Raw genomic sequence first — 19,964 nt, 5'->3', positions numbered from 1 at the left:
TAAAGATCAAACAGGACAGTTGGAGAATTACGTGAAGATGAATATTCAAACCTCCTCACAAAGGTGCTGGTGAGATTGTGATATTGACTGCACGTCTCTTCCTCGAAGCTCACAAGATCGACGTTACGCAAATATGCGTTGAATTCTTCTTTAATTCCTGCTCAATCCATAAAATTTTCAGAAGGCCACGCACAAGGATGCACTGGAGCGTCTCTTGGTGGCTCTTCATCAGCATCACGCATTGCGAGCCTGGGTCCTTGCTTCCTTGAGGAACCACCTTGAAACATTTTCCTAAGCATTTTTCTTCCTCTGGAAATTTTTAGTAACTTCAAAATAATAGTAAACCAAACTCAGTAATATTGATCGCAACTACTCCTACAAGTGCCTAGGGCCTATATCATGCATCAAAACTATTTTTGACCAAATAAATTTGACATGCAAGCTCAAGAACAGGGTCACCAAAGCAGCAAAAATTTGCAATGAATAAAGCACTAAAACAAAAACTAATTGGACCAATGGAGGAGTCACATACCAAGGAACAATCTCCCCAAGCAATTTTATGAGAGGTGCTTTGAGCAAGGAGATCGAAAGTGGCAGCAAAACGAGCTTGGACTCGGGTTTGAGCTGGATATTCGTGTTTGTGGGAGGAAGAAGAAGTGTGTGGGTGCAGGAATAAGTGGAGGAGGGCCACCGTGGGCCCACGAGGCAGGGGGCGCACCCAGGGGGTAGGGCGCACCCTCCACCCTCGTGGGCAGGTGGTTGACCCCCTGATGTGTTCTCAATGCCAAATATTCTCAAATATTCTAGAAAAAATCATATTTAAATTTCAGGGCATTTGGAGAACTTTTATTTTCGGGGTATTTTTATATTGCACGGATAATCAGATAACAGACAGAAAATACTTGTTTTTATTTTATTTAATATAAATATCAGAAAGTAAAAGTGGGGTACAGAAGGTTGTGCTCTCTAATTTCATCCCTCTCATGATCATCAAAAGAAATCCACTAACAAGGTTGATCAAGTCTTGTTAACGAACTCATTCCGAATAACATGGAACCGGAGAAATTTCGAATAACACTATGTTACCTCAACGGGGATATGCACATCCCCAATAATAAGAATATCATATTTCTTCTTGACAGTGGGAAGAGGAAATTCAAAACCTCCAAATATAATCGATGGAATTTTTCCAATAGAGTTGATACTATGAACTTGAGGTTGTTTCCTCGGAAAGTGTACCGTGTGCTCATTACCATTAACATGAAAAGTGGCATTGCCTTTAGTGCAATCAATAACAGCCCCTGCAGTATTCAAAAAGGGTCTTCCAAGAATAATAGACATACTATCGTCCTCGGGAATATCAAGAATAACAAAGTCTGTTAAAATAGTAACGTTTGCAACTACAACAGGCACATCCTCACAAATACCGACAGGTATAGCAGTTGATTTATCAGCCATTTGCAAAGATATTTTAGTAGGTGTCAACTTATTCAAATCAAGTCTACGATATAAAGAGAGAGGCATAACACTAACACCGGCTCCAAGGTCACATAAAGCAGTTTTAACATAGTTTCTTTTAATAGAGCATGGTATAGTGGGTACTCCTGGATCTCCAAGTTTCTTTGGTATTCCACCCTTAAAAGTATAATTAACAAGCATGGTGGAAATTTCAACTTCCGGTATCTTTCTTTTATTTATAACAATTTCTTTCATATACTTAGCATAAGGATTCATTTTGAGCATATCAGTTAATCGCATACGCAAAAAGATAGGTCTAATCATTTCAGCAAAGCGCTCAAAATCCTCATCATCCTTTTTCTTGGATGGTTTGGGAGGAAAAGGCATGGGTTTCTGAACCCATGGTTCTCTTTCTTTACCATGTTTCCTAGCAACAAAGTCTTTCTTATCATAACGTTGATTCTTTGATTGTGGGTTATCAAGTTCAACAGCAGGTTCAATTTCTATATCATTATCATTACTAGGTTGAGCATCATCATGAATATTATTATTAGCATTATTACTAGTTTCAGGTTCATTACCAGCTTGATTTTCAGCATCAGAAATAGAAATATCATTTGGATTCTCAGGTGGTTCAATAACAGGTTCACTAGAAGCATGCAAAGTCCTATCATTTTTATTTTTCTTCCTTTTAGAAGGACTAGGTGCATCTATATTATTTCTCTGAGAATCTTGCTCAATTCTCTTAGGGTGGCCTTCAGGATACAGAGGTTCCTGAGTCATTCTACCACCTCTAGTCATAACTCTAACAGCATTGTCATTATCCTTACTATTCAATTCATTGAGCAAATCATTTTGAGCTTTAGGTACTTGTTCTACTTGAGTGGTAACCATATAAGCATGTTTACTAATAAGTTTAAGTTCACCTTTAACATTAGCCATATAATCACCCAAGTGTTCAAGCATATTTGAATTGTATTTCAATTGTCTACCAAAATAAGCATTAAAATCTTCTTGCTTAGCCATAAATCTATCAAACTCATCTAAGAATGGGCTAGCAAACTTAGTAAATGGGATCTCAGCTTTATCATATCTATAGAGAGAATTTACCTTTACTACCTGTGTCGGGTTATCAAGACCACAAGTTTCTTCAATAGGTAAAGGATTAAGATCATATGTTTCTTCAACAGGCAGTAAATTAAGACCATGTATTTCTTCAATAGGAGGTAAATTCTTAACATCTTCAGCTTTAATACCTTTTTCTTTCATAGATTTCTTTGCCTCTTGCATATCTTCAGGACTAAGAAATAGAATACCCCTCTTCCTCGGAGTTGGTTTAGGAATAGGCTCAGGAATTGGCTCCGGAGGTGTCCAATTATTTTCATTTGTCAACATATTATTCAATAGAATTTCAGCTTCATCCGGTGTTCTTTCCCTGAAAACAGAACCAGCACAACTATCCAGGTAATCTCTGGAGGCATCGGTTAGTCCATTATAAAAGATATCAAGTATTTCATTTTTCTTAAGAGGATGATCAGGCAAAGCATTAAGTAATTGGAGAAGCCTCCCCCGAGCTTGTGGGAGACTCTCTTCTTCAATTTGCACAAAATTATATATATCCCTCAAAGCAGCTTGTTTCTTATGAGCAGGGAAATATTTAGCAAGCAAGTAATAAATCATATCCTGGGGACTACGCACACAACCAGGATCAAGAGAATTAAACCATATCTTAGCATCACCCTTTAATGAGAACGGAAATATTTTAAGGATATAAAAGTAACGAGTTCTCTCATCTTTAGTGAACAGGGTGGCTATATCATTTAATTTAGTAAGATGTGCCACAACAGTTTCAGATTCATAACCATGAAAAGGATTAGATTCAACCAAAGTAATTATATCAGGATCAACAGAGAATTCATAATCCTTATCGGTAACATAGACAGGTGAAGTAGAAAAAGCAGGGTCAGGTTTCATTCTAGCATTTAGAGATTGCTTATTCCATTTAGCTAATAACCTCTTAAGTTCGTATCTATCTTTGCAAGCTAAAATAGCTAAAGAGGCTTCTTGATCAAAAACATAACCCTTAGGAATAACAAGTGACTCTTCATCATCACTTTCATCGGTATTATCAGATTCAATATTTTCAATCTCTCTAGCTCTAGCAAGTTGTTCATCAAGAAATTCACCAGGTGGCACAGTAGTATCAAGCATAGAAGTAGTTTCATCATAAGTATCATGCATAGCAGAAGTGGCATCATCAATAACATGCGACATATCAGAACGAATAGCAGAAGTAGGTATAGGTGTCGCAAGCTTACTCAAAACAGAAAGTGAATCAAGTGCAGAGCTAGATGGCAGTTCCTTACCTCCCCTCGTAGTTGAGGGATAAATCTTGGTTCTTGGATCTTTCAAGTTCTTCATAATGATAAGCAGATATAAAACCCAAGTGACTCAAAGAATAGAGCTATGCTCCCAGGCAACGGCGCCAGAAAATGGTCTTGATAACCCACAAGTATAGGGGATCGCAACAGTTTTCGAGGGTAGAGTATTCAACCCAAATTTATTGTTCCGACACAAGGGGAGCCAAAGAATACTCTCAAGTATTAGCAGCTGAGTTGTCAATTCAACCACACTTAGTAACTTAGTATCTGCAGCAAAGTATTTAGTAGCAAAGTAATATGATAGTAGTGGTAACGGTAACAAAAGGTAACAGTAGTGAAAGTAATGTTTTTGGTATTTTGTAGTGATGATAGCAATAACAATGGGAAAGTAAATAAGCAAAGAACAATATATGGAAAGCTCGTAGGCAATGGATCAGTGATGGAGAATTATGCCGGATGCGGTTCATCATGTATCAGTCATAACCTAGGATGACACAGAACTAGCTCCAGTTCATTGATATAATGTAGGCCTGTATTCCGAACATAGTCATACGTGCTTATGGAAAAGAACTTGCATGACATCTTTTGTCCTACCCTCCCATGGTAGCGGGGTCCTTACAAAAACTAAGGGATATTAAGGCCTCCTTTTAATAGAGAACCGGAACAAAGCATTAACACATAGTGAATACATGAACTCCTCAAACTACAGTCATCACCGGTAAGTATCCCGATTATTGTCACTTCGGGGTTAACGGATCATAACACATAATAGGTGACTATAGACTTGCAAGATAGGATCAAGAACACTCATATATTGATGGAAACATAATAGGTTCAGATCTGAAATCATGGCACTCGGGCCCTAGTGACAAGCATTAAGCATAGCAAAGTTATAGCAACATCAATCTCAGAACATAGTGGATACTAGGGATCAAACCCTAACAAAACTAACTCGATTACATGATAGATCCCATCCAACCCATCACCGTCCAGCAAGCCTATGATGGAATTACTCATGCACGGCGGTGAGCATCATGAAATTAGTGATGGAGAATGGTTGATGATGACGATGGCGACGGATTCCCCTCTCCGGAGCCCCGAAGGGACTTGAGATCAGCCCTCCCGAGAGGTTTTAGGGCTTGGCGGTGGCTCCGTATCGTAAAACGTGATGAATTATTCTCTCTGATTTTTTTCTCCCCGAAACACAATATATAGAGTTGGAGTTGGAGTTTGAGTCGAAGAGGCACCAGGGGGCCCACGAGGTAGGGGGCGCGCCCCCCACCCTCGTGGACAGGTGGTGGCCCCCCTGGCCTTCATCTTTTGCAGGTATTTTCTATATTTTTCAAAAAGTTGTTCCGTGAAGTTTCAGGTCATTCCGGGAACGTTTGTTTCTGCACATAAATAACACCGCGGTAATTCTGCTGAAAACAGCGTCAGTCCGGGTTAGTTCCACTAGTCATCACCCCGTGCATCTGCACGGTCTAGACATTATAGGGGTGCAGATTACAAACACAATTGTAGCAATGTTTAAAATGAAATAGTATAAATTATGGATATCATAATGATGGATAAATTGTTTGTTATTCAACCATTGTAACACAAAATATACGCATATGTTTATAGGCTTCGTGATTGGACAGAGTGTATCCACTTTCCCTTTATGTTGCGCAAAATACCATTATTGGTCTGAATGGATCCTTCCTCACATTGTGACAACTATAGCTCTTTGTGAATTTTATACTTGACATGTGGAGGAAGTATGTATTAATTCGATCAATATAGCCAAATACACGTCATCCTGACATAGAAAATAATATTTATGAATTTGAATTACGAATTTGATCGACATGGTAGCTTATATAACACAACTCATCAAAAGTTTGGCCAAAAAAATATACACACACTAACTGCTCAACATAACTTGAAAAGCCTGAGAGGCATATGCGGTATCGGTGATGTTTATAAAATAAATAAGTAAATATTTCATAAACTAAATTATTAGAAGAGGAACCAAATGTTCTGCAAAAAAATTTGGGAGCCGTTACAAAGATTTTGAATGTTTGTATATTATTTACATTATCATGACTGGTTTTTCTGTACGGTGAAATTGAAATTTCTTTTCCAGATATGTATAGCCTTTTTTTATTAATGTGGAGCTTTATGATTATTTTTTTGTATTTTTCTTTATGAACCAAACATGTGCATCCTTTTTCCTTTTGAGGAACCTGCGATATAAAAAAATCATTAATGTTAGACGTGTTAGATCCATTTTTTATGGGAAGGAAATGAGAGCGCAGGATGCTTTCCTTTTTATTTTTAGGAATGGGTGAAGGGTTTCCATGTTTTATTTTTAGGAAATGTTAGACGTGTCAGATCTGTATTTTTTTCGACCATAATGAGAGCGTAAGCTTTCCTTTTTATTTTATTTTTTGGATAAAGACCGAGGCTTTCCTTTTGTTTTTGATTGATTAATTTTTTTTTGACTTTTTTTTGTTTCGTTAATGTTAGATGTGTCAGATCTGTTTTTTATGAAACATGAATGAAAGCGCAGTTGGTGTCTTTATAATGGTTTTTTTTGGAAACTGGTCTTGTCTTATTTCATTAATGTTAGACGTTTAAATGTTGGACGTGTCAGGTCCGTTTCTTATGGAACAGAAAAGAGAGCGCACTTGGGCGTTTTTAAAGTGGGCTTTCCTTTTTATTTTTGGGAACCGGTGGAGGCTTTCCTGATTTTTTTCACTAATGTATACGTGTCAAATCTATGTTTGTGGGACGGGATTATTTCCATGTGCTACGCAAGATTTCTTTTAATCCTGAACGTAAATTTTACTATCTAATGGCTTAATTAATTTTGATGATGTGGATTAATGAAAACACATGAATGGTGCCTCCAATTAGTAAATATAAGATTCAAATCATGCAAGTTAGAGTCCAAAATAAGGGCAAAAGTGTTTGGAAAAGTAGATACGACAAAGACATATCAATAATCACCTACATTGAACTCACACATTTGTATCCTTTTATCATGCCATCTTTTAACTTTTTCTTTAAACAGTTTGGCATTCTCATGGGCTTGGGTTCTCCACTCATCAAGTGAGCTAATGTCAAATAACCTCTTCTTGCCGGCAAGTTTGAAATCATAATTGAGCTCTTTAATGGCCCAATATGCCTTATGTTCTAGCTCAAGAGGTAAATGACATGCTTTACCATAAACCATTTTATACGGAGACATACCCATAGGATTTTTGTATGCAGTTCTATAGGCCCACAATGAATCATCAAGTTTCTTGGACCAATTCTTTCTAGATCTATTAACAGTCTTTTGCAAAATTAATTTGAGCTCTCAGTTACTCAATTCTACTTGACCACAAGACTGAGGGTGATAAGGAGATGCAATTCTACGATTAACGTCATAGTTAGCAAGCATTTTACGAAAGGCACCATGAATAAAATGTGAACCATCATCGGTCATTAAATATCTAGGGACTCCAAACCTCAGGAAAATAACTCCTTTAAGCATCTTAATAGAGGTGTTATGATCAACACTACTAGTTGGAATAGCTTCTACCCACTTAGTAACGTAATCAACAGTGACTAAAATATGTGTATACCCGTTAGAGGAAGGAAAAGGTCCCATATAATCAAAGCCCCAAACATCAAATGGTTCGATAACAAGTGAATAATTTATAGGCATTTCTTGATGTCTACTAATATTACCAATTCTTTAACATTCATCACAAGACAAGACAAACTTACTGGCATCCTTGAAGAGAGTAGGCCAATAAAAACCGGATTGCAATACCTTATGTGCAGTTCTATCTCCAGCATGGTGTCCTCCATAAGCCTCAGAGTGACACTTGCGTAGGATATGTTCCTGTTCATGCTCAGGTACACAACGTATAATAATACCATCTACTCCTTCTTTATAAAGATGTGGTTCATCCCAAAAGTAATGTCTCAAATCATAGAAGAACTTTTTCTTTTGCTGGTATGTGAAACTAGGTGGTATAAATTTACCAACAATATAATTAGCATAATCAGCATACCATGGAGCAGTTCGAGAAGCATTTATGACATTTAATTGTTCATCAGGAAAGCTGTCATCAATAGGTAGTGGGTCATCAAGAACATTTTCTAACCTAGACAAGTTGTCTGCAACGGGGTTCTCAGCTCCCTTTCTATCAATAATATGCAAATCAAATTCTTGTAGCAGGAGAACCCATCTAATAAGTCTAGGTTTAGCATATTTCTTTTCCATAAGGTATTTAATAGCAGCATGATCAGTGTGAATAGTTACTTTAGAATCAACAATATAAGGTCTAAACTTATCACAAGCAAAAACAACTGCTAAAAATTCTTTTTCAGTAGTAGCATAATTTCTCTAGGCATTGTCTAGAGTTTTACTAGCATATTGAATAACGTTTAATTTCTTATCAACTCTTTGTCTTAGAACAACACCTACAGCATAATACTAGCATCACACATAATTTCAAAGGGTAAATTCCAATCAGGTGGCTGAACAATAGGTGCAGAAATCAATACTTTCTTAAGTATTTCAAATGCTTCTACACAATCATCATCAAAGACAAAAGGAATATATTTTTTGTAATAGGTTAGTCAGAGGCCCAGAAATTTTTGAGAAGTCCTTAATGAACCTCCTATAAAAACTGGCGTGACCGAGGAAGCTTCTTATACCTTTAATGTCCTTGGAAAATGGCATCTTTTCAATAGCATCAACTTTAGCCTTGTCGACTTCAATACCTCTTTCAGAAATTTTATGCCCCAAGACAATACCTTCATTAACCATAAAGTGGCATTTCTCCCAATTCAGAACAAGATTAGTTTCTTCACATCTCTGCGAAACTCGATCAAGGTTTCTCAAGCAATCATCAAAAGAAGATCCATAAACGGAGAAATCGTCCATGAAAACCTCACATATCTTTTCACAAAAGTCAGAAAATATAGCCATCATGCATCTTTGAGAGGTAGCAGGTGCATTACATAAACCAAAAGGCCTACGTATATAAGCAAAAGTACCGAAAGGGCAAGTAAAAGTGGTCTTTGCTTGATCATCAGCTGACACAGGTATTTGAGAGAAACCAGAGTAACCATCTAGAAAGCAAAAATGTGTATGTTTGGATAATCTTTCTAGCATTTGGTCAACAAAAGGTAAGGGGTAATGATCTTTTTAGTAGCCTTATTTAATTTGCGGAAATCAATTACCATCCTACAACCTGTAATAATTATTTGCGGAATCAATTCATCTTTATCATTAGGAACAACAGTAATACCTCCCTTCTTAGGGACACAATGGACAGGACTTACCCACTGACTATCAGCAACGGGATAAATTATACCTGCCTCCAAAGCTTTAGTATTTCTTTTCTTACCACTTCTTTCATCTTAGGATTTAACCGTCTTTGGTGATCAACAACCGGTTTAGCGTCTTTCTCCAATTTTATTTTGTGTTGGCATAGAGTGGGACTAATGCCCTTAAGATCATCAAGAGTATATCCAATAGCAGCACGGTGCTTCTTCAGAGTTTTCAATAATTTCTTTTCTTCATGCTCTGAAAGGTTAGCACTAATAATAACAGGATATATCTTTTTCTCGTCAAGATAAGCATATTTAAGAGTATCAGGTAATGGTTTAAGCTCAAACACGGGATCACCCTTGGGTGGAGGAGGATCCCCTAGGATTTCAACATGCAAGTTGTGTTTCAAAATAGGTCCCTGTTTAAAGAATACTTCATCTATTTCCCTTCTTTCATTCATAAGCATATCATTTTCATGGTCGAGAAAATATTGTTCTAAAGGATCATTAGGAGGCATGGCAATAGAAGCAAGACCAATAATTTCATCTTTACTAGGCAATTCTTTATCATGGGGTTGTCTATGAAATTTAGCAAAATTAAAGTCATGAGACATATCCCCCAAACCAATAGTAACAACATACTTTTTGCAATCTATCTTAGCATTAACAGTATTCAAGAAGGGTCTACCAAATATAATGGGGCAAAAGTTATCTTGTGGGGAACCAAGAAGAAGAAACAACAAGATATTTAAATTTCCCACACAAGACTTCAACATCTCTAACAATCCCAACTAGTGAAATAGTGTCTCTATTGGCAAACTTAATTGTGACATCAATCTCTTCTATCTCAGCAGGTGCAATATCATGCATAATTTCTTTGTATAAGGAATGAGGTATTGCACTTGCACTAGCACCCATATCACATAAGCCATGATAGCAATGATCTCCTATTTTAACAGAAATAACAGGCATCCCTACAACAGGTCTATGTTTATTTTTAGTATCAGGCCTAGCAATTCTAGAAGATTCATCACAAAAGTAAATAACATGCCCATCAATATTATCGGCCAAGAGATCTTTAACCATAGCAATATTAGGTTCAACTTTAACTTGCTCAGGGGGGTTGTGTGTCCTAATATTACTTTTGTTGACTACAGTTGAAACTTTAGCGTGATCCTTTATTCTAACAGGGAAAGGTGGTTTCTCAACATAAGCAATAGGAACAATAGGATCATTATAAGTGATAGTCTTTTCTTCAACTTTAATAGGTGCAACTACTTTTACTTCAATGGAAGGATTATATTTAAACCACTTATCCTTAGGGAGATCAACATGAGTAGCAAAAGATTCATAGAAAGAAGCTACTATCTCAGAGTCAAGTCCATATTTAGTGCTAAATTTACGGAAAACATCAGTATCCATAAAAGATTTGACACAATCAAACTTAGGTGTTATACCTGACTCCTTACCTTTGTCTAGATCCCAATCTTCAGAGTTGCGTTTAATTCTCTCCAATAAATTCCATTTGAATTCAATAGTCTTCATCATAAAGGAACCAGTACAAGAAGTATTGAGCATGGAGCGATTGTTGTCAGAAAGCCGTGCATAAAAGTTGTGAATAATCATTTCTCTTGAGAGCTCGTGATTGGGGCATGAATATAACATTGACTTAAGCCTCCCCCAAGCTTGAGCGATGCTTTCTCCTTCGCGAGGCCAAAAATTATATATATAATTACGATTATGATGAACAAGATGCATAGGATAAAACTTCTGGTGAAATTCCAATTTTAATCGCTTATAGTCCCATGATCCCATATCATCACATAGCCTATACCATGTCAATCCATCTCCCTTCAAAGATAAAGGGAATACCTTCTTCTTGATAACATCATCAGGCATACCTGCAAGCTTAAATAATCCACAAACTTCATCCACATAGATTAAGTGTAAGTCGGGATGTAATGTTCCATCTCCTGCAAAAGGATTAGCTAGCAGTTTCTCTATCATACCCGATGGAATTTCAAAGTAAACATTTTCAGTAGGTTCAGTAGGTTGAGGAGCAACTATTTGCTCTACCGGTCGGGGTGAAGATACCCCAAACAAGCCCCTCAAAGGATTACTTTCCATAGTAACAAGTGACAGTAAATTTCAGCACACTATATAAATTTTTCCTTACCAAATTCCACCTACCAAAGGCGCTTCACTCCCCGGCAACGGCACCAGAAAAGAGTCTTGATGACCCACAAGTATAGGGGATCTATCGTAGTCCTTTCGATAAGTAAGAGTGTCGAACCCAACGAGGAGCAGAAGGAAATGATAAGCGGTTTTCAGCAAGGTATTCTCTGCAAGCACTGAAATTACCGGTAACAGATAGTTTTGTGATAAGGTAATTGGTAATGAGTAACAAGTGTAAATAAAGTGCAGCAAGATGGCCCAATCCTTTTTGTAGCAAAGGACAAGCCTGGACAAATTCTTATATATAGAAAAGCGCTCCCGAGGACACATGGGAATTACCGTCAAGCTAGTTTTCATCACGTTCATATGATTCGCGTTCGGTACTTTGATAATTTGATATGTGGGTGGACCGGTGCTTGGGTTTTGTCCTTACTTGGACAAGCATCCCACTTATGATTAACCCCTATTGCAAGCATCCACAACTACAACAGAAGTATTAAGGTAAACCTAACCATAGCATGAAACATATGGATCCAAATCAGCCCCTTACGAAGCAATGCATAAACTAGGGTTTAAGCTTCTGTCACTCTAGCAACCCATCATCTACTTATTACTTCCCAATGCCTCCCTCTATGCCCAAACAATGGTGAAGTGTCTTGTAGTCGACGTTCACACGACACCACTAGAGGGATGGCAACATACATCTCATCAAAATATCAAACGAATACCAAATTCACATGACTACTAATAGCAAGACTTCTCCCATGTCCTCAGGAACAAACGTAACTACTCACAAAGCATATTCATGTTCATAATCAGAGGGGTATTAATATGCATAATGGATCTGAACATATGATCTTCCACCAAGTAAACCAACTAGCATCAACTACAAGGAGTAATCAACACTACTAGCAACCCACAGGTACCAATCTAAGGTTTGGATACAAAGATTGGATACAAGAGATGAACTAGGGTTTGAGATGAGATGGTGCTGGTGAAGATGTTGATGGAGATTGACCCCCTCCCGATGAGAGGATCGTTGGTGATGACGATGGTGATGATTTCCCCCTCCCGGAGGGAAGTGTCCCCGGCAGAACAGCTCCGCCGGAGCCCTGGATTGGTTCCGCCAAGGTTCCGCCTCGTGGCGGCGGAGTTTCATCCCGAAAGCTTGCTTATGATTTTTTCCTCGACGAAAGACTCCATATAGCAGAAGATGGGCATTGGAGGGCCACCAGGGGGGCCACGAGGCAGGGGGCGCGCCCAGGGGGTAGGGCGCGCCCCCACCCTCGTGGCTGGTGGGTGGCCCCCCTCTGGTACTTCTTGCGCTCAGTATTTTTTATATATTCTGGAAATAACTTCCGTGAAGTTTCAGGACTTTTGGAGCTGTGCAGAATAGGTCTCTAATATTTGCTCCTTCTCCAACCCAGAATTCCAGCTGTCGCCATTCTCCCTCTTTATGCAAACATTGTAAAATAAGAGAGAATAGGAATAAGTATTGTGACATAATGTGTAATAACATCCCATAACGCAATAAATATCGATATAAAAGCATGATGCAAAATGGACGTATCAGGGAGTATAAACTTTACCATTTTCCTTGGGAACTGCCTATAATGTGTGTAGCATGGAAGATATCGAGATCTCTCGGTTGTTATGTTGACAATGAAAGTATACCACTCAAAATATTATTCATCTCTATTACAAAAATCGAGCTCTGGCACCTCTACAAATCCCTGCTTCCCTCTGCGAAGGGCCTATCTATTTACTTTTATGTTGAGTCATCATCCTCTTATTAAAAAGCACTAGTTGGAGAGCACCGCTGTCATTTGCATGTATTATTATTAGTTTACATTGAGTATGACTGTGGCTGGATCTCTTTTACCATGAATACTATTTCCAGTCAGTCCTTGATCTTCAGAGGTGCTCTGCATTTATGTTTTGCGATCTCAGAAAGGGCTAGCGAGATACCATCTTGTTACATCATATTATGATTGTTTTGAGAAAGTGTTGCCATTCAAGATTTATTATTATTGCTCGCTAGTTGATTATGCCATTGATATGAGTAAACATGAGACCTAAGTGTTATTGTGAATATGGTTAGTTCATAATCTTTGCTGAAAACTTGAATGCTGGCTTTACATGTTTACAATAACAAGAGCAAACAGAGATTGTAAAAGTTTTTCTCTATCACTTTTAGTTTGTCAACAGAATTGCTTGAGGACAAGCAAAGGTTTAAGCTTGGGGGAGTTGATACGTCTCCATCGTATCTACTTTTCCAAACACTTTTGCCCTTGTTTTGGACTCTAACTTGCATGATTTGAATAGAACTAACCCGGACTAATGATGTTTTCAGCAGAATTGCCATGGTGTTATTTTTGTGCAGAAATAAAAGTTCTCTGAAGGACCTCAAAATCAACAGAGAATATTTTGGGAATATATAAAAAATATTGGTGAAAGAATCAAGGCCAGGGGGGCCACACCCTTTCCACCAGGGTGGGGGCGCGCCCCCTGCCTCATGGGCCCCCTGGTGCTCCACCGACCTCAACTCCAACTCTATATATTCACGTCCGGGGAGAAAAAATCAGAGAGAAGGATTCATCGTGTTTTACGATACGAAGCCGCCGCCAAGCCCTAATCTCTCTCGGGAGGGCTGATCTGGAATCCGTTCGGGGCTCTGGAGAGGGGAATCCGTCGCCATCATCATCATCAACCTTCCTCCATCACCAATTTCATGATGCTCACCACCGTGCGTGAGTAATTCCATCGTAGGCTTGCTGGACAGTGATGGGTTGGATGAGATTTATCATGTAATCGAGTTAGTTTTGTTAGGGTTTGATCCCTAGTATCCATTATGTTCTGAGATTGATGTTGCTATGACTTTGCTATGCTTAATGCTTGTCACTAGGGCCCGAGTGCCATGATTTCAGATCTGAACTTATTATGTTTTCATGAATATATGTGAGTTCTTGATCCTATCTTGCAAATCTATAGTCACCTATTATGTGTTATGATCCGTTAACCCCGAAGTGACAACAATCGGGATACTTACTAGTGATGACCGTAGTTTGAGGAGTTCATGTATTCACTAAGTGTTAACGCTTTGGTCCGGTACTCTATTAAAAGGAGGCCTTAATATCCCTTAGTTTCTGCTACCTCTTGAGCACTTGTGTTGGTTTTCCCTTGAAGAGGAAAGGGTGATGCAGCAAAGTAGCGTAAGTATTTCCCTAAGTTTTTGAGAACCAAGGTATCAATCCAGTAGGAGAACACACACGAGTCCCTCGCACCTACACAAACAAATAAATCCTCGCAACCAACACGATAAGGGGTTGTCAATCCCTACACGGTCACTTATGAGAGTGAGATCTGATAGATATGATAAGATAATATTTTTGGTATTTTTATGATAAAGAGAAATAAAAGATGCAAAGTAAAATAAAAGGCAATAAAAATAACTAAGTATTGAAAGATTAATATGATGGAAGATAGACCTGGGGGCCATAGGTTTCACTAGTGGCTTCTCTCAAGAGCATAAGTATTTACGGAGGGTAAACAAATTACTCTTGAGCAATTGACAGAATTGAGCATAGTTATGAGAATATCTAGGTATGATCATGTATATAGGCATCACGTCCGAAACAAGTACACCGACTCCTGCTTGCATCTACTACTATTACTCCACACAACGACCGCTATCCAGCATGCATCTAGAGTATTAAGTTCAAGAGAATAGAGTAACGCTTTAAGCAATATGACATGATGTAGAGGGATAAACTCATGCAATATGATATAAACCCCATCTTGTTATCCTCGATGGCAACAATACAATACGTGCCGTGCTGCCCCTACTGTCACTGGGAAAGTACACCGCAAGATTAAACCCAAAGCTAAGCACTTCTCCCATTGCAAGAAAGATCAATCTAGTAGGCCAAACACAAAACTGATAATTCGAAGAGACTTGCAAAGATAGCCAATCATACATAAAAGAATTCAAAGAAGATTCAAATATTGTTCATAGATAAACTTGATCATAAACCCACAATTCATCGGCTTCAACAAACACACCGCAAAAGAAGATTACATTGAATAGTTCTCCACAAGAGAGGGGTAGAACTTTGTATTGAGGTCTGAAGTAAACTACTCACACTTCATCGGAGAGGCTATTGTGTTGATGTAGAAGCCCTCCGTGATCGATGCCCCCTCCGGCGAAGCTCCGGCAAAGGCCCCAAGATGGGATCTCGTGGATACAGAAAGTTACGGTGGTGGAATTAGGGTTTTGGCTCCGTATCTTGTAGTTTGGGGGGTACGTATGTATATATAGGAGGAAGGAGTACGTCGGTGGAGCAACAGGGGGGCACGAGGGTGGAGGGCGCGCCCCCCTACCTCGTGCCTTCCTCGTTGATTGCTTGACGTAGGGTCCATGTCCTCTGGATCATGTTTGTTCCAAAAATCACGTTCCCGAAGGTTTCATTCCGTTTGGAGTCCGTTTGATATTCTTTTTCTGCGAAACCTTAAAATAGGCAAAAAAACAGCAATTTTGGGTTGGGCCTCCGGTTAATAGGTTGGTCCCAAAAATAATACAAAAGTGTGTAATAAAGCCCAATAATGTCCAAAACAGAATATAATATAGCATGTAACAATCAAAAATTATAGATACGTTGGAGACGTATCAAGCATCCCCAAGCTTAATTCCTGATCATCCTCGAGTAGGTAAATGATAAAAACAGAATTTTTGATGTGGAATGCTACTTGGCATAATTTCAATGTAATTCTTCTTAATTGTGGTGTGAATATTCAGATCCAAAAGATTCAAGATAAAAGTTCAATATTGACATAAAAATAATAATACTTCAAGCATACTAACTAAGCAATTATGTCCTCTCAAAATAACATGGCCAAAGAAAGTTCATCCCTACAAAATCATATAGTTTAGTCATGCTCCATTTTCGTCACACAAGAATGCTCTCATCATGCACAACCCCGATGGCAAGCCAAGCAATTGTTTCATACTTTAGTAATCTCAAACTTTTTCAACCTTCACGCAATACATGAGCGTGAGCCATGGATATAGCACTATGGGTGGAATAGAATATAATGATGGGGGTTATGTGGAGAAGACAAAAAAGGGAGAAAGTCTCACATCAACAAGGCTAATCAATGAGCTATGGAGATGCCCATCAATTGATGTTAATGCAAGGAGTAGGGATTGCCATGCAACGGATGCACTAGAGCTATAAATATATGAAAGCTCAACAAAAGAAACTAATTAAGTGGGTGTGCATCCAACTTGCTTGCTCACGAAGACCTAGGGAATTTGAGGAAGCCCATTGTTGGAATATACAAGCCAAGTTATATAATGAAAAGTTCCCACTAGTATATGAAAGTGAAAAAACAAAAGACTCTCTATCATGAAGATTATGGTGCTACTTTGAAGCACAAGTGTGGTAAAAAGGATAGTAACATTGTCCCTTCTCTCTTTTTCTCTCATTTTTTGGGCCTTCTCTATTTTATGGCCTTTATCTTTTCTTTTCTTTTTATTTTATTTTATTTTTCCTCACTTGGGACAATGCTCTAGAAAATGATGATAATCACACTTCTATTTATTTACAACTCAATGATTACAACTCGATACTAGAACGAAGTATGACTCTATATGAATGCCTCCGGCGGTGTGCCGGGATATGCAATGAACCAAGAGTGACATGTATGAAAGGATTATGAATGTAGCTTTGCCACAAATACTATGTCAACTACATGATCATGCAAAGCAATATGACAATGATGAACGTGTCATGATAAACGGAACGGTGGAAAGTTGCATGGCAATATATCTCGGAATGGCTATGGGAATGCCATAATAGGTAGGTATGGTGGCTGTTTTGAGGAAGATATAAGAAGGTTTATGTGTGATAGAGCGTATCATATCACGGGGTTTGGATGCACCGGTGAAGTTTGCACCAACTCTCAATGTGAGAAAGGGCAATGCATGGTACCGAAGAGGCTAGCAATGATGGAAAGGTGAGAGTGCGTATAATCCATGGACTCAACATTAGTCATAAAGAACTCACATACTTATTGCAAAAATCTACAAGTCATCAAAAACCAAGCACTACGCGCATGCTCCTAGGGGGGTAGATTGGTAGGAAAAGACCATCGCTCGTCCCCGACCGCCACTCATAAGGAGGACAATCAAAGAACACCTCACGTTTCAAATTTGTTACATAACGTTTACCATATGTGCATGCTACGGGACTTGCAAACTTCAACACAAGTATTTTTCAAATTCACAACTACTCAACTAGCACAACTTTCATATCACTACCTCCATGTCTCAAAACAATCATCAAGCATCAAACTTCTCTTAGTATTCAACACTCATAAGAAAGTTTTTACTAGTCTTGAATACCTAGCATATTAGGATTATTTAAGTAAATTACCATGATATTTAAGACTCTCAAAATAATCTAAGTGAAGCATGATAGAATAACAGTTTCTATAAAACAAAACCACCATCGTGCTCTAAAAGATATAAGTGAAGTACTAGAGCAAAAACTATATAACTCAAAAGATATAAGTGAAGCACATAGAGTATTCTAATAATTTCTGAATCATGTGTGTGTCTCTCAGAAGGTGTGTACAAAAAGGATGATTGTGGTAAACTACAAATCAAAGACTCAAATCATACAAGACGCTCCAAGCAAAATGTAACGCCCGGATAATCTTGCTACAGTAATCCCACGCTAATCATGCCATGTCATCCTGATTACTGTTGCTAAACGCCCGTTAGTTCAAACCGCGTCGAATTCAAATTTAAAATTTAAAATTAATGTCGGCAATAAAAGTTTTCAAAAATTGAAACAAAAATGTTCGGTGGTTGCTAATTATTACACAGGTAATTATGGGGCAGCAAACCCATTTTTATAAAATGTCTAAATAGTTTAAAAGGTTTAAAAGCAGAAATGCAAAAGGATAAAAAAACAAAACAAAGAAAAAAAAGGGACAAAGCAACCCCCCTCTCACTGGGCCAAGTGGCCCAGCTGGCCTCAGCCGCCCGGACGGGCCAGCCCACCCCATGGCCCAGCTGCCCCCCCCCACGCCTCCCATATCCCCCCACCACCAAACCCTAACCCACCCCGTCGCCCCACTCCCCCCCCACTCCCCACTCGCTCTCCCCCACCCCCTCGCTCTGGATCTAGATCGGGGAGAGGCCCGACCCCGTCGCCCCGGATCCCGTCGACCGGAACGCCGCCTCGCCGCCCTCCTCCTCGACGGACCTCCTCGCCGGACTGCTTCCCCGCCGCGCGTCGTCCCCATCCCCTCCCCGTCGCCTCCCCAACCCGCCCCGAGCCCGCTCCTTCGACCCTACCAAGCTCGGTGAGGCCATGGCCTCCGCCCTCCTCCTACCCCTGTCGCTGCGCCCCTCCTCTCTCTCCATCGCCGGCCGCGCAGCTCGGCTGCGCCCGCGTGCCGGAGCTCACGCTCCGGGCCGCTCGCCGCCCCGTGCCGTGGCCTCGTGCTCGCCGCCCCCGCTTCTGCTCTGCTGCCGCTGCCCACCGCTCGCCGGGCCGAGCCCCCTCCACCCCGCGCACGCCCCGCGAGCCTCCTCCCTGCGCGCCCCGTGCCGCTATTCCCGCCGGCCACGGCCCGCGCGCCCGCGCCCGCGCCTCCCACTGCTGCAGCTGCCGTGCCCTCGCCCCGCATCGCCATCGCCGGCCCCCTGTGTCCCGCCGTCGCCCGCACCGCCTCCCCCTGCCTCGCCGGCTCCAACTAGCCGCGCCGCCAGCGCTGCCCCTTGCTGCGGCATGCTGCTCCGGCCGGCCGGCCTTGCCCCCTCGTGCTGGGTGCTGGGTACGCCCCGCCCGGAGCCCGCAGCCCCGCTAACGCCAGCGCCCGTTAGGCCCCCTCTGGGCCACTGCCAAACGGGGCCCACGCCCCCCCAGAACAAAAAAAAGGAAGGTTTAAAAAAAATTAATTAAAAAAATTAATTAAAATTAAAAATTAAATAAATAAAAATTAGATAAATAATAATTAAATAAATAATGATAATTAAATTAATTAATTAGTTAGGGAATTAATTAAGTTAATTAATCCTATTTAATTAATCTAATTAACTAGTTAGTTTAATTAAACAGTAATTAGATTAGTTAATCCTAATTAGACTAAAACAGTCAATGACGAACGGGACCCACATGTCAGTTGACCAGTCAACGCCTCTGTTGACTGCTGACATCATGCTGACGTCATGCTGACGTCAGCGTACACTGTTCTGGATAATGTTGGGTTTAAATAAATAATTAAAATCAGAAAATGATTTAAATCTTTAGAAAATCATATCTTTTAATCCGTAATTCGGATGAAAATACTTTATACATGAAAGTTGCTCAGAACGACGAAACGAATTTGAATACGCAGCCCGTTTATCCGCCACGCATCCCTAGCATAGCAAACACGTAACTTTCACCCCTCCGGCTCCTCTGCTCGAAAACGCGAAACACCGGGGATACTTCCCCGGATGTCATCCCCCTTCACCGGTATCACCTACTACCGCGTTAGGGCGCCTCTAACGCCGTTACTTGTCATGTCATGCATCACTATGCATATGCTTGCATATATATTTATTGTTTGTCCCCCCTCTTCTCT

The sequence above is a fragment of the Triticum urartu genome, chromosome 3A, assembly GCF_056163025.1.
Source record: "Triticum urartu cultivar PI428250 chromosome 3A, HENAU_Tu73, whole genome shotgun sequence".
Taxonomy (NCBI): Eukaryota; Viridiplantae; Streptophyta; class Magnoliopsida; order Poales; family Poaceae; genus Triticum; species Triticum urartu.
Note: the sequence above shows the minus strand (reverse complement) of the source record.